At 36.8% G+C, this 12,939-nt stretch overlaps 1 protein-coding gene across 14 annotated transcripts in view; it reads right to left on the bottom strand.

Annotated features, from left to right (window-relative positions):
• LOC107217245 (plasma membrane calcium-transporting ATPase 3) overlaps positions 1–12,939 on the bottom strand; it is a 130,794-nt gene that overhangs the window by 88,529 nt on the left and 29,326 nt on the right. For 13 of the 14 annotated variants that reach the window (XR_006904348.1, XR_006904352.1, XR_006904350.1 and 10 more), the window contains one exon: positions 7,890–7,914. The exons of the other annotated variant lie outside the window; for it this stretch is intronic. The gene's annotated coding sequence lies outside the window, so the exon portion shown is untranslated. The remainder of the gene's footprint in view (positions 1–7,889; positions 7,915–12,939) is intronic. 14 annotated transcript variants of the gene reach the window in all.

The raw sequence follows: 12,939 nt of genomic DNA, 5'->3' as shown, positions 1-12,939 counted from the left end.
CAACAACGTCAAACTGGTGAAATTATGACATGGTGTGCGATCGACGTTTGAAAACATATATCCCGCAAAAACCCGTTATTAGTGAACTGTCCAATGCAAATGAAATGCTCTTCAGTTATACCACAATCTCATCAAATCGACTACCTAATACATGCTAAAGCTTTTCCAACACTCCATTCAAGCCTAGCGTACACCGCCATTTTGGCCACATCCGTCATGTGCCAGGCAAACTCTAGTCTTCGATAATTCTTACTCGTCAACATGGAACAAGTGACCTTCACTGCAGTAAGGAAGTTGAGATTCATGATCATCGCGGATGGGGAAAATAATCTTTAAATGACTAAGCATTTGACGTGCTTCATACCGATTGCGTGGCATGTTACATAAAGTTTTGCGATCTGTATAAAGGTGCGCCTCTTGTGCATCCTGCACCGACAATAAGCCGTGCAACGTAAAAGGTTCGCGAAATTAATGCCATGCTGCGTATAAAGGTCAATATAAGATTGCGAAAAGTATTAAAGCCGAGGCTAAGTATGGATAGGGTGATTATTTTATACGAGGGTGAGTCGTAATTAATTGATACGTTGCCTTGGGTAGTCAGTCAGTCAGTCAGTCGATGAACGCGCGGTTCGCGGTGCTTCTTGCTTGCAGGCCGCTTTGCTGACCCAACAATATTCGCGTCCAACCTCGATACTGATCCACAAAGGCACTAGTGAGTCATCCGATAATAAATATCCCGGTAATATGTTTTCCCGGTGATTTTTACTCATTGCACTATGGCACGTCGTATATAGGATGCGCGTACAAAATACATAACGGGTTCGCCAACGATCAATGTGACCTCATCCCACGATCGGTCCAATATATATTATAACTTGCGCGATATTATTGAAGAAAATATTCCGGAGTTTATTACACAAGTACTTTTGTGTACTTGGTAGTATAAATATCTCAGTCTTTCATCCTTTACCTTTTTTTTGAATTGATCTATTCTTACGTCGAACCGAGGCCAATTCATGTCTGTAATTCGTTGAAACAGAAAGGTGATAAGACAGAGGTTGAAAAAGGATCACTGGGATCTGATCTCTGTCCACATGTAATGAAATTCGAACTTCAATTTTGACTATGAACAACTCGTTACATCACCAAAGTCAGAAATATCGCGCTATTTTACCGTGTTTTGAATGAAAAATTCATGCTGCTTCTTCGATTCTGGTCAGCAGTAGCTCGTATTGTATACGTAAATCACAATAAAGTCTCAACAAATTGTTCGCGTTAGAAATTAGATAATGATAGTATATTTTTTGATAATTTATGATTTTATTACCTGAAAATTATATCATTGATAATAATAAGGTGTTTATAGTTGAGAATCAGTGTTTGATTTTTCTTTTCGTGAATCGCTGCACGAACGTTTCACATAGTTTCAAATTGATCAGCTCCATTTGCACTACAGTTATTGTAATTGTCTTTTGTCATATTTTTGTTTATACCCGACTAGACATCCTCAACACTTTGAGTCATAGTGGTAAGTGTTCTTTCCACCTATTTCATATCAACTTTTCGTATATTTAGAGAGCTTTGCAACACATTTCTTTACGGTTTTTAATATTTCTGATAGTAGGACCAACAGATTTTCAATACTCGAGAGTGATTGTCGAAAGATCGTGAATATTGAAGGAATAATCAATTTCCGAGAAATTTACTCCTCTACACGTACACGTACATGTCTTAGATAAATTAAAAGTTTTTGGAAAATGAATGTTAAATATTCAAGATGGCGGATCCAATATCGCGTACGAAAAATTCAAACTATCGATTCTGGAGAAATAACTCCGTCCAGGTGTTTTTGGGATCGCTGATTACGAATGTAAAATAAGATTTTCAAAATCCAGTATGGCGAATCCAATCAAAGACGCTGAAAACCCCTGCATAGTTTTTAGACCGTATTCGATGAAATTTGAAGTTCTTATCCGCCATATTGAATCCACCATCTCAAATTTTTGAAATCTGATATCAGATTCGTAATCAGCGACCCCGAAGTCCATAGAAGACTATCTTGTTATAAAAGTTGACTCGGCATAATAATGTGCTACTCAAAGGGTCAAGGGCGGCACCAAATAATCGATCTTGCTTTTTTACCACATGAGCTGAATCGAAACTAGATGCAAAAGTAGCTCCAAAGTTTCAATCAAACACATGTATATTGTTTTCATCGTTTCTGGAGCGTGTATAAGTTCAAAAAATGAACTTGGAATAATTTTGGAAGATAGGAGAATGATGAATTACCGCACAACGTGGAGGCATTGTGCGTTCGGCGATCATCTCTTCCTGATAATAACATTGGCCCGAGCTGCCGGCCGGATAGGCAGGTATTGGTATCTATATTCACCCGCGAAGCAATATAACAAGAATTCTATACGCTTCTATACTTATATTGACAGCAGTGTCAGAGCCTTCGACCGCCTACGACGAATTGGGTCAACGAAGAGCCGCCGGGTGCGGTGCAGCCTATACGAGGTTTATACCAGGTAAGTGGGTAGGTAAGCACCCACAGTTTTGTCTGAGGAGTTAAAACTTCGCCGATGATGATGATAATGTGAAACAACGGCACGAAATATTTCATCTCTCGCATTTTACCGTCATCCAGGCAGGACAAAATCTATTTTTTTGCTATTGTAATCAGACATAAGATATTTTACATATTCCGACGTTGTTTCAATGAAAATTATTCAGACAAGTGTCTATTTCGCGATTATGAATATTAATTCTGGCCACAAGAAACACAGCGGATTCATCGTCAATCATCGGGTGAAATTCACTCAACACCGATCTGCGTGGCACTGAAAATGGTAGGAAACACTCAATGCCAATGGCAGATGCTGAACGAAATCCAGCGTGATTTTGAGGACCCGATTCGCCGGAAGTCATCACAATTCTATAGACACCGATTTTTCGCGAGAGTGAGGAAAATATGCGCTCGGTGACATCTAGTGGCTGCCTTCTCTCTTATACTGGCAGCAGGTATTCACGTGTATAATATTATTTTTCCGTTGCATAAATCAGGAGAAAAAGAATCAACCTTATTCGATCTCTTTTTGAAATCCAATGACACTTTTGACGATGCAGATGAAGTCCAACTTTTCAACAGTATATATATATATATATATATATATATATATATATATATATATATATAAATATATATATAGTTGATCGCGTGCTTCTGAGAATCCATAATCATCAACCGCATGAATATTAATCGATGCAAAATCAACCTCAAAGATTTGAACATATGAAAAATTCGACGTAATCTGCGTGATTAATTATTTCGTACGGGAATTTTATATTTCGGTTGTTGTGTACACATGTTGTCGTTCGCGGTTCGGAAGTGTGAATATAGAGGAAAAAAATTGAAAATATTCGTTCATTAATCTGAAAAGTTGGTAACATTTGAAAGTTTTAAAAAAAACCCCATAGCTGCCAATCACATTTTTGAAAAAAAATTTGTAGGCTCTTTTAGAACGGATTACCGAATGAAATTCATGAATATATATACGAGTTTGATCTTTTCCAATCGTTTGTGAAAGCGGAAGCACTGGAAAACACCGATCTTTATCCCGAAAATTTATTTTAAATAACAATCGATAAGGATTTAATATCACTTTTTCCAAATACGCATAACATATCAAGATTTTGTTTTTCAATTCCCATTGCACATTAAGAATCGGAGCATTCCTTTGCGAAACCCGCTTTTATAAACAATAAATACAGAGCTTGTATGCAGAATGATAGGCTATCAAGACCATCTATTTGCTGCATTGCTTCGGAGCAACATCCTGTAGGCAACGAATCTCAAGTTTTTCCAATAGTGGTAGATAATTTTATCGTTATTTTTATGATCGTCGAATCGTTGATTTTCTGGTCACTCAAATACTGTTATATAATTTTAAAAAATGTGCAATGAATAAAAATGCGTAAATAGTACTATCTCACAAATACTCTATTCGTTCAGTCTAACACACCATGTTTAATTCGTATGCTTGTTAGATGTATTTATATAATTTTGCCTTTGTTTGCAAAGACATTATCTCCACGTAGGGTCCCGAAAAATGTGTGTAGCCACAGGCCTCTTACAGGTTAAATTCGGCCCTGAACATGTGACTCAACCTTGAAGGAGTTCAGGTTTCTTCAACCGCGACGTACAATTGCGGTCAACCGAATTCGCGTGAATCCCAGTGTGTGTTCCTAAAAACGCACCGAGGCCTAAGTTGGCGACGTTATTGTAATGATTCGTGTTTCAGAAGCCCCGTTATTTGGTAATTTTAGTAATCTCTGTAATGCAGTAAATTATAATCAAGCAAAAGTAATTCATGTTATCAAAACTTGACAACTACAAAGTTATTAAAAAATTTACAAAATAGTGATTTTTTTCCCCCAAACGTGTCGTCACGCTAACGTTACTAACTTGAGCTTCGTAAAGAGCTAAGGTTACGTAATCGCCGCGAAGTTTAGGCTGATGTTGAATGTTTTGATAGGTAATCTCTTTCTTTCGGGTTGACGCCTCGATTCGCCCTTGCAGCCGGTTATGCGCCGAGTATGTCGTAAGGCAGGTAAAAGCGGCGAGGTAGGGAGTAGAGTTTATCAGAGAAAAATCGGAACGCGAACGACGGAATCCTGGGGCTGCCGGCTAGCAGAGTGAGCCTTTCGAGCGACGAGGTAGGCGGCCATGTATTGATCGAACTTGCCAACGCCCTGGCAGTCTGGTATTCGGTCCCACCTTCCGCATGGGTCTCCTCGACAGGCGAACGAACACACACTCTCTCAGGAGTTGGACGGAACCGCTTGCGAACGGCGGTGAATCGATGTAGACGTGTTGCCACTCTGCATGTTGGGGCTGGCGTCGCCCTCCAGGTGGGTATAGGTCAGTGTAGAAAATCATTCGATGACTATTTCCGCGAGGTGTAGGAATCGCCGCCGCGTCTATTCACCAATTTCCTTGCCTTTGATCTCAGTCTTCGTTGATTCGATGACAACAGCGACGATAGTAAAAATAATGACAAATAACCGAATAGCTTTCCGGTGATTTCATGTTCAAGAGCTTACACCGCAAAATATTTTTCTAGTCATGCAATGGTTACGGTACATGCACAGTCTTCGACCGTGTTTGTTTCTTCACCATAACCTAAAAATATAGATCTGGGTACAAAATGAAAATGAGCTTTGCAGCCGTAATCGTAAAGTCTAGTCATGTGTGTCACCATTATACTTCTTGAGAACGTTCATTTGTACCAACTGTACTCTCTTGTAACTACATATTGCGCCAATTTGATGTTCGTGAAAGAATAAATCGATTTTACCGCTTTGTTTAGATGAAAACAATTTAGTCAACCAAACAAGTAGAGTTACAATTAATGTTGCATAACCGGAAACTGCAGCATCGACATAATCATAATTGTAGTTATACTAAATAGTTGCTATAACGTACCCATTTCACTACAACTTTCTCGTAACTACAAGCGATGATATTCTTTCGGTAAGTATGAAGTTTCGATGGTTATATAATCTGATAGATTTTCAACGAATAAATTATTTCGGAATACTAGTGAAGTAATTACGGAATTCTTGACGACCTGATCTCTCGCAAAATGAGCGAAGTACGGCCAATTAGATGAAACTACACATCGGGAGTTCCATAAATTGGGCCAAGGAAACTCCTGTAGAAGTTTCAGCAGAATCCGTCACCCGGAGGCCTGATACTTTCCTTGTTAGTGAAATTGTCGAGCATGATTTTCTGGATAAAATGAGTAATCGTATAGTAAAATTAGAAGAATATACTTCTGACTTTTAAAAAATTTTGAAACTATTAGAAATGAAAAATTGATTATTTACATCTTGTCGGTAATTATAATATCTATTCTTCATCCATTTTGATGGAAATCATCGGAGCCTAAGAATATGTAAAAGCTGGATAAATACTCGATGCGTAACTAACTAGTTATAAAATTAACGAAAGAGTATCGATTCGTGACTCATCAACCTCTTCAATCCCCACTTTTGACTCTTCGTGTCTATAATTCTGTACATTTTTCGTTTCACCTCATTTTATCGATCGATCCAATCGGCTTGTTATTACAAGGAAGCATAAAGGATTTACGATTTATTGCCACGAGGAGAAAACGAGAGAGAGAGAGAGAAAGAGTGAGCGGTGAAAGACGGCTCCAATACACGTGAATTTTATTCCAGGGAATATTTTTTTTCTGAACCTGTACGTATCATCTGCATCTCGTGCCAAAAGTGTTCTATGCAAGAACTGTGCTTAATCTTTGGTTGACCTCTATTATTATTGTTTGGGATTACACAGCAAGTTCGTTTTATTTTCGTCGTCTTAATAATTTTGGTTGGCCAAAATTTGATACTTTTCGTTAATTTCATTACGAGACAGCTGTTGATCGTGTATTTATGAAATTATTATATCCGTAACCTACGAAGATCCCTTAAAATTCCAAAAATAGAAGACAGTGGAATTATAAACACAAGCTTGAATATCGATGCCGCATTTTAAATCGTTATAACGAGGTTAAAAATCTGGTAAATTCATCGGATTGGATTTCAAGACAGGTCATTTTCTTCAAACGAATTTTTATATAAATGAACCGAAACATTTTTTTTACATCATGTCAGCATCGAAGGATATTTGATTTTAAAACATTGTGTTGATATTGATGGCATGATGAAAATATGGCACGTTAAAATGTTATTGGAAAAAAAAAAAAAAAAAAAAATCGAAAGTGAAATCGAAACAATGCTCTAGTTGCTTATTCATTTTGAAGCAGTTTGAAATGAAGTAACGATACCTACAAGATTTTGACTATAATTCTAGCATTCTCTAGTTTTGTATTTTCAAAGATCCTCGCAGTTTACGAACACACTAATTCAACAAGTATTCAGTAGCGTTTGAAAATATTCAAATGATGATCACGTAACAAAATGAATAAAAGCCATCGATTTTTAGCCAACAAGGCTTAATAAGTATTTGGCTAAAAAATTTCGTAACAATCAAGTACTCCTCCACGGAGATCGTCACATGCTTTTGTTAGCATCGACTATTGTGCTGCGGATTTGTTTTCTTTTTTCGAAAATTCCAATATACGTCGAGGGGTTGGATCTACGTGTGTACATCGAATAGCTCGAGCAAAAAGTAGAAAACGGAAGAAAAGAACGACATTCGTTCAACCCTGATTGATGAGAGCTACTGTGAATTTTTTTGTCTTTCGAATATTTTCAGCATCAATTATGTTTCAGCTTGGAATTACAATTTTGTGTAATCATTCTGCAGTTTCGATCCATTTTTCCCAAGTTTCGTTAATTTTTTTAATGGCCTGTATTCGCCATATAATACTGACTTGCCAGAAACTCAAATCTTATTTCAAACTTTTATGGTTATCGCAATAAAATTATAGAACGATGAAAGGAAGCGCTAAGTGCAAAAACTCCAACTTCAAGCGCATGAAATTTAGGAATAAATGGGGAAACATATATTTATCCAGCACTAAGGAAAAGGTGTTTAAAAATGAAGGCAAGAAACGGGTGGCAATCCATATAGCATCAATTCCGACGAAACTATTATATGAAATATAAAAGTAGGTGTGAATTATCTCTGACCAAATTGGTAAAGGTGACAAACAAGCGATCGATCATCGAATACGATAATTCTACGTTAAATCTTTAACTACCAAACTGACGGACGATTTATCTTGACCAGAATAAAATTTCTCACCAACTTTTTGTAGTCATTCTCAAACGTAATTATAGAAAATAACGCTCTTTTTCGGATACGATAGTATACGACAGACACGGAAACAAAAATGATGTATTCACATACGCACCTCGTGGTTGTCGTAGGTTTCTATTCTGCAACAGAAAGATGGAAACACTAAGTTAAGTTTAGGGTATAATACGCGTGCAGAAGGGGAAGGTAAATATTATATAAAAAATATGTAACTAGTGAAATTATCCCAGGGTGTATTTTAATCGTCGAAGCTTGCATTTTAATCAAATTTACAAAATCGATTACCAAAAATAAATCTTTTCCGGACGACGATCAGCTCGAATCAAAAAGAAAAATTACGACGGGGTAGCAGCGTTTCAATGACGTAAGACGTCTTATACTACTGCCAAGAATTGCTCGGACGTCTTCTGTGTATATAGCAACTGTCTAGGCAGAGCGAGCCGATTTATATCCGAATATATATACTTGTGTGTACATATAGGTATATATATATATTTTATATATATATATATATAATGTATCGAGTGTTAACGCAACTTCGGTGATGATTTAAAAGATTCAAATTGCTTGTTATACACATGCGTTGCGCGCCGTACGAATTTTTTTTATTCATTTTTAAAATGTAGTTATTATCATCGTCGACGATTGTATTTCAATAAAACAAAATGACGATCTGATAGAGTTTATGCGAAGACGAACGCGAGAACAGACAGAAAAAAGAGAAGAAAAACATCAGTCAAAATAAATTGACGAGTTTGCGCGAGAGCTGTTTGCCAGTTTCTTTTTAATATAATAAGCTCAAGAATCCTAACGCCTATCCCGCGGGGATATAACGATATCTTGCATTTACCACCCGATAATAATAAACTTGAAAATGTTCCGTGGAATGTCCTTGGCCCGACAAAACGCACGATATATATAGAATTCCGAATTCCCAGCCACCGATGTAGTGGGTACACAAGTCGTACTGTTTGATTCCTTTTTCTTTTTATTTATTTATTTTTTTTTGTTCTTTCGTTTCTTATATACGACGATCAGTCGAAAACGCTAGAAATTTTTCGTCATTCACTGTATTAGATCAAACAGCTGAAGTGACAATCTACATTTCACGCGTTGTGTATGTAACTGGCGAATACATACAAGTGTATAATACAATTGATCAAGATTTGAATAGACAAAAAAAAAATTATTATATTTATTTCAATCAATATAGATGATCCGTATCGATATTTGGCAAAGTGCGTCAATTGCTTAATTAGATAAGAACGTGACAGATTAGCGGAAAGATCGCATCGCCCGTAAGAATTGCAAATTATCATGTTTCGTACAGCGAAGTTACATAACGCATGTAATTATTAACGTATTTCAATATTCAGGGCTTTCCAGGTTTTAGTGTAGGCCAGGTTTCAATAGATTTGAACATAAACACAATCCTGAGAATAGATCAAGTGTTTCGACGACAGTGCAGTTGACATGTTTGTATTCATTATTTCCAATGTTCAACATAACAACATTTTTCTCTGCCTCAATCAATTGATTACAAACAATTTTAATAACAATGATTTTACAGTCATGATGCAGCTAATCGTGTGCAAACGTAACGCCTCATAGGTAGGTATGCACACACGCATCGGTAGCTCAACTTCAGGGGATATGGGATTAGCAAAATGATGCGAAATTCTTTGACGATTTTGAAGAATTGATCTCTCATGGCGCTAGATTAATCGATTATTATTCGATTTTTCAACGATACAATTATTATCGATTCGATTAATTGTGACAATGTGAGTAACATAAGAACTATCCCCAGAAAAAATTTGATGTTACATCTGTTTTGTATTCTAAATTGAGAGGAGATATTCTATTAGTAAACACGCCTGCCTCTCATTTATACATTAAGCCAATATCATTTTTCTGTTACACTATTGATATGATTACGTGGAGGCCACGGAACGCATCAAAATTCAGTCAAAAGCTACCAAAATTAGCGCCCTGCATATCGGTAATGAACGCTATTAGGAACTAGTACGTTATTTTTAACCGGGTCTAGGCCACTTCTCAACTGCGATACGTGACGACGCTAACTTTATTGAATTAGCTCAATTATTTGAGACCATATTTTTCCCATTTCACCCGATATATCCATTTCTCAACGTAGAGAAATACGCGAAACCAATCGATTATCCGAATCGATTCTCATAGCACTTCCGACATACATCCACCGGCCGGAATCGATCCTGGCCCTAGCGGTCCTACGTAAGTACATCGAGGCCGGACATTTGTCGCGAGAGCGAAGCGCCGCAGCGCTGCCGCGTGGCGGCTCCCGGTACTCGTCGGCCGGCGCGCGCGTGTCGGTTGCACAATTCAAACTCTGCTTCCAGCCAAAATTCAATTTCCACTGTTTCAAGCAGTATACCGTGACTTGCCAGTTTTCCACGCGTTGAAGGGTTGAATTACGCGGTGAATTATTTAATGAATATTTAAAAAAAAATTCAAATATGCCCAACACTGCCTTACGGCGTACGCAGCATGCATATATCTGATTACACGTATATCGGCATGTTGAAATTTGTGGGCAGTGGGTTCGATCCTTTTATATCCGTTAGGCACGCATGCTGAAATGATGTAGTATAATATGTACGAAGCTGCAAAGAATAAGGTATGAATATTTCGAAAAGGGAGGTTACAGTTCTTAGATTTGTGGCGTTTGTAATATCGTTCGTTTCATTCTCGTTTTTCATTTGCAGAGATATTTTAACGAACGGTAGATTGACACGAGAGGGATAAAACAGGCATAATTACAGGTGTGCGTGACTAGGGAATGCAAGAAAATTCACAGCTATGAATATGTGCAGATAGTTGATTTACGTCCGTGCTAATTGACGCCGCAATGTCTTTATGTAATTTGTATACATTTTACATACGTACGTACACGTATGGTGCATGCGGAGACGACTCGATGATGATTTGAAGAATCTTTTCAATTTTAAAACGGTACCTGCCCGTGGGAGCCTACCTTTACAATTCGGGATGAAAGGATCAGTCGATAAATGTCTACAGTGTGTTTTGATAAAGTTGTGCGTGACAAGAAAGAGAGTAGAGTTTATTACAGCCATGGGAAATATCCCCTAAGTCAGTACAAGGCAAGTGAATACAATAAGAAGTTCGCTATAAAAATAATATGAGGTAATAATAAAATTACTCAATATAATTGAAGAATAACGTAGGTAACTTCCGCGAGACAGAGTTATCGCTGGAAACCTTAAGGAAAACGTGAAAATAAACGTGTGTGAATAGAAAAGAAATAGGGATAATAGAGAGAGAGGGAGGACGGTGTAGACGGAAAGGAGATAAAAAATTGTGAAAAAAAATGAGAAAGGACGTGAAGTGTTTCGCTAACGTTTATCAGTGGAAAACAGTGTCGAGTTGGTTTTGAGAAATGCGGAAAGGATATAACGGATTCGATCACGTTGTAATTGTTTCTTGAAAAATCCCGTTCGACTAACTGAAAAAAGCAGTCACCGGTATATGAAAGATCGAATTTTCAGCTTTGCGAAATAATTTTTTACTTCTGAATAACCTTTGAACCTAACTTTCTTCTTTCAGCAAAATCATGAGTCCGATTTCTTATACTCGACGAGGTTGAAAAATGTTGTAACGTTAATATATGGGTCATTCCACCAATTATTGACTGAAGTTGTGCCGGGGGGTCTGAACTCTGCATAACAAGAAATTTTATTGAAAAGTGCATAACAAAGAGAGCTTTCATGATTTTTTTCAAATTTTTTCGTCGAACCCTTTCGAAGATACAGTAGATCGAAAATTGAAAGATTTCCAATTGTTGACTTTAGATATTAAAAATATCAATCCCTTGTAAAATTCGTAAAAATGTATTGAATAATGGTTTTTGTGTAAAAAAAATCTGAGCGTTCTGAAAAAAATATTTTCAATTTCCTCCAGTGTCGGGAAAACCCTGAAAAATGGGTTCAAAAAGTAAAAAACGCTTTTTCTACCAATGTGTCATTTTTTATATTATTTTCGAAAAGATCAGACTTTTTTACACGGAAAATGTATTTTTTTATTTTGGGAATATTTAAAATAAAGCATACAATAATAGCAAAATAAAGTTAAAAGTTTTGTGATGAATTGCCGATCTGTATTGTGCTGCCGTCACAGTTTTTCGAAAAAAATATTTTAAAAAATATAAAAAATGACATATTGGTAGAAAAAGCGTTTTTCACTTTTTGACCTCATTTTTCAGGGTTTTCTCGACACTGGAGGAAATTGAAAATATTTTTTTCAAGAAGCTGAAATTTTTTTACACAAAAACCATTATTCAATATATTTTTAGAAATTTTACAAGGGATTGATATTTTTAATATCTAAAGTTAACAATTGGAAATCTTGCAATTTTCGTTCTACTGTACCTGCGAAAGGGTTCGGCGAAAATATTTGAAAAACATCATGAAAGCTCTCTTTGTTATGTACTTTTCAATAAAATATTTTGTTATGTAGAATTCAGACCCCCCGGCACAACTTCAGTCAATAATTGGTGGAATGACTCATATATCACGTTCACTCATTACCCGGAAAAATCGTTACTTTGGAAGGTTAGAATTCGTTCTTAAATTTAGTAAAAATCGAAAAAGCAAAACGCAGTAGTATTTTGGAAAATTGAGTTCTTCAGACTCATTACAAAATTATAGAACAGAAATTCTTCTCTAACGTTTAGTTACCCCAACGTTACTAACTTTCATCTCGTAAAACTTGATAGATTAACCCAACATTTCTTAAATTCTCTCCACTTTTTCTTCCCTTGATTCATAACGTAATTCAAATACCCTAATATTCCCAACATTCTTTACTGAAGTCAGTAAAGAAGGGAGAACGAAGAGTTGAAGGGTGAATTAATTATAGCAACAACGTTTAATACTGCGCATAATTGTGAAAAACCCCTCAGGGGACTTGAGGGTTGATGCAGGCATCAAGGTGCATCACCGTTTCATGACTTGGCATGATAATTACGAGGACAGCGAGCCGGATTCGTTGAATGTTTCGTGCAGCGGAAATCAATCTCGTCTACGTATTCTACCCTGCTGTATACCCCGAAGGCATTTGCACTACGTGAAATTCAAACCAACCACGCG

Source organism: Neodiprion lecontei, chromosome 5 (assembly GCF_021901455.1).
Source record: "Neodiprion lecontei isolate iyNeoLeco1 chromosome 5, iyNeoLeco1.1, whole genome shotgun sequence".
In the NCBI taxonomy this organism is placed as follows: Eukaryota; Metazoa; Arthropoda; class Insecta; order Hymenoptera; family Diprionidae; genus Neodiprion; species Neodiprion lecontei.
Note: the sequence above shows the minus strand (reverse complement) of the source record. Positions and strands in the feature narration are given on the sequence as shown.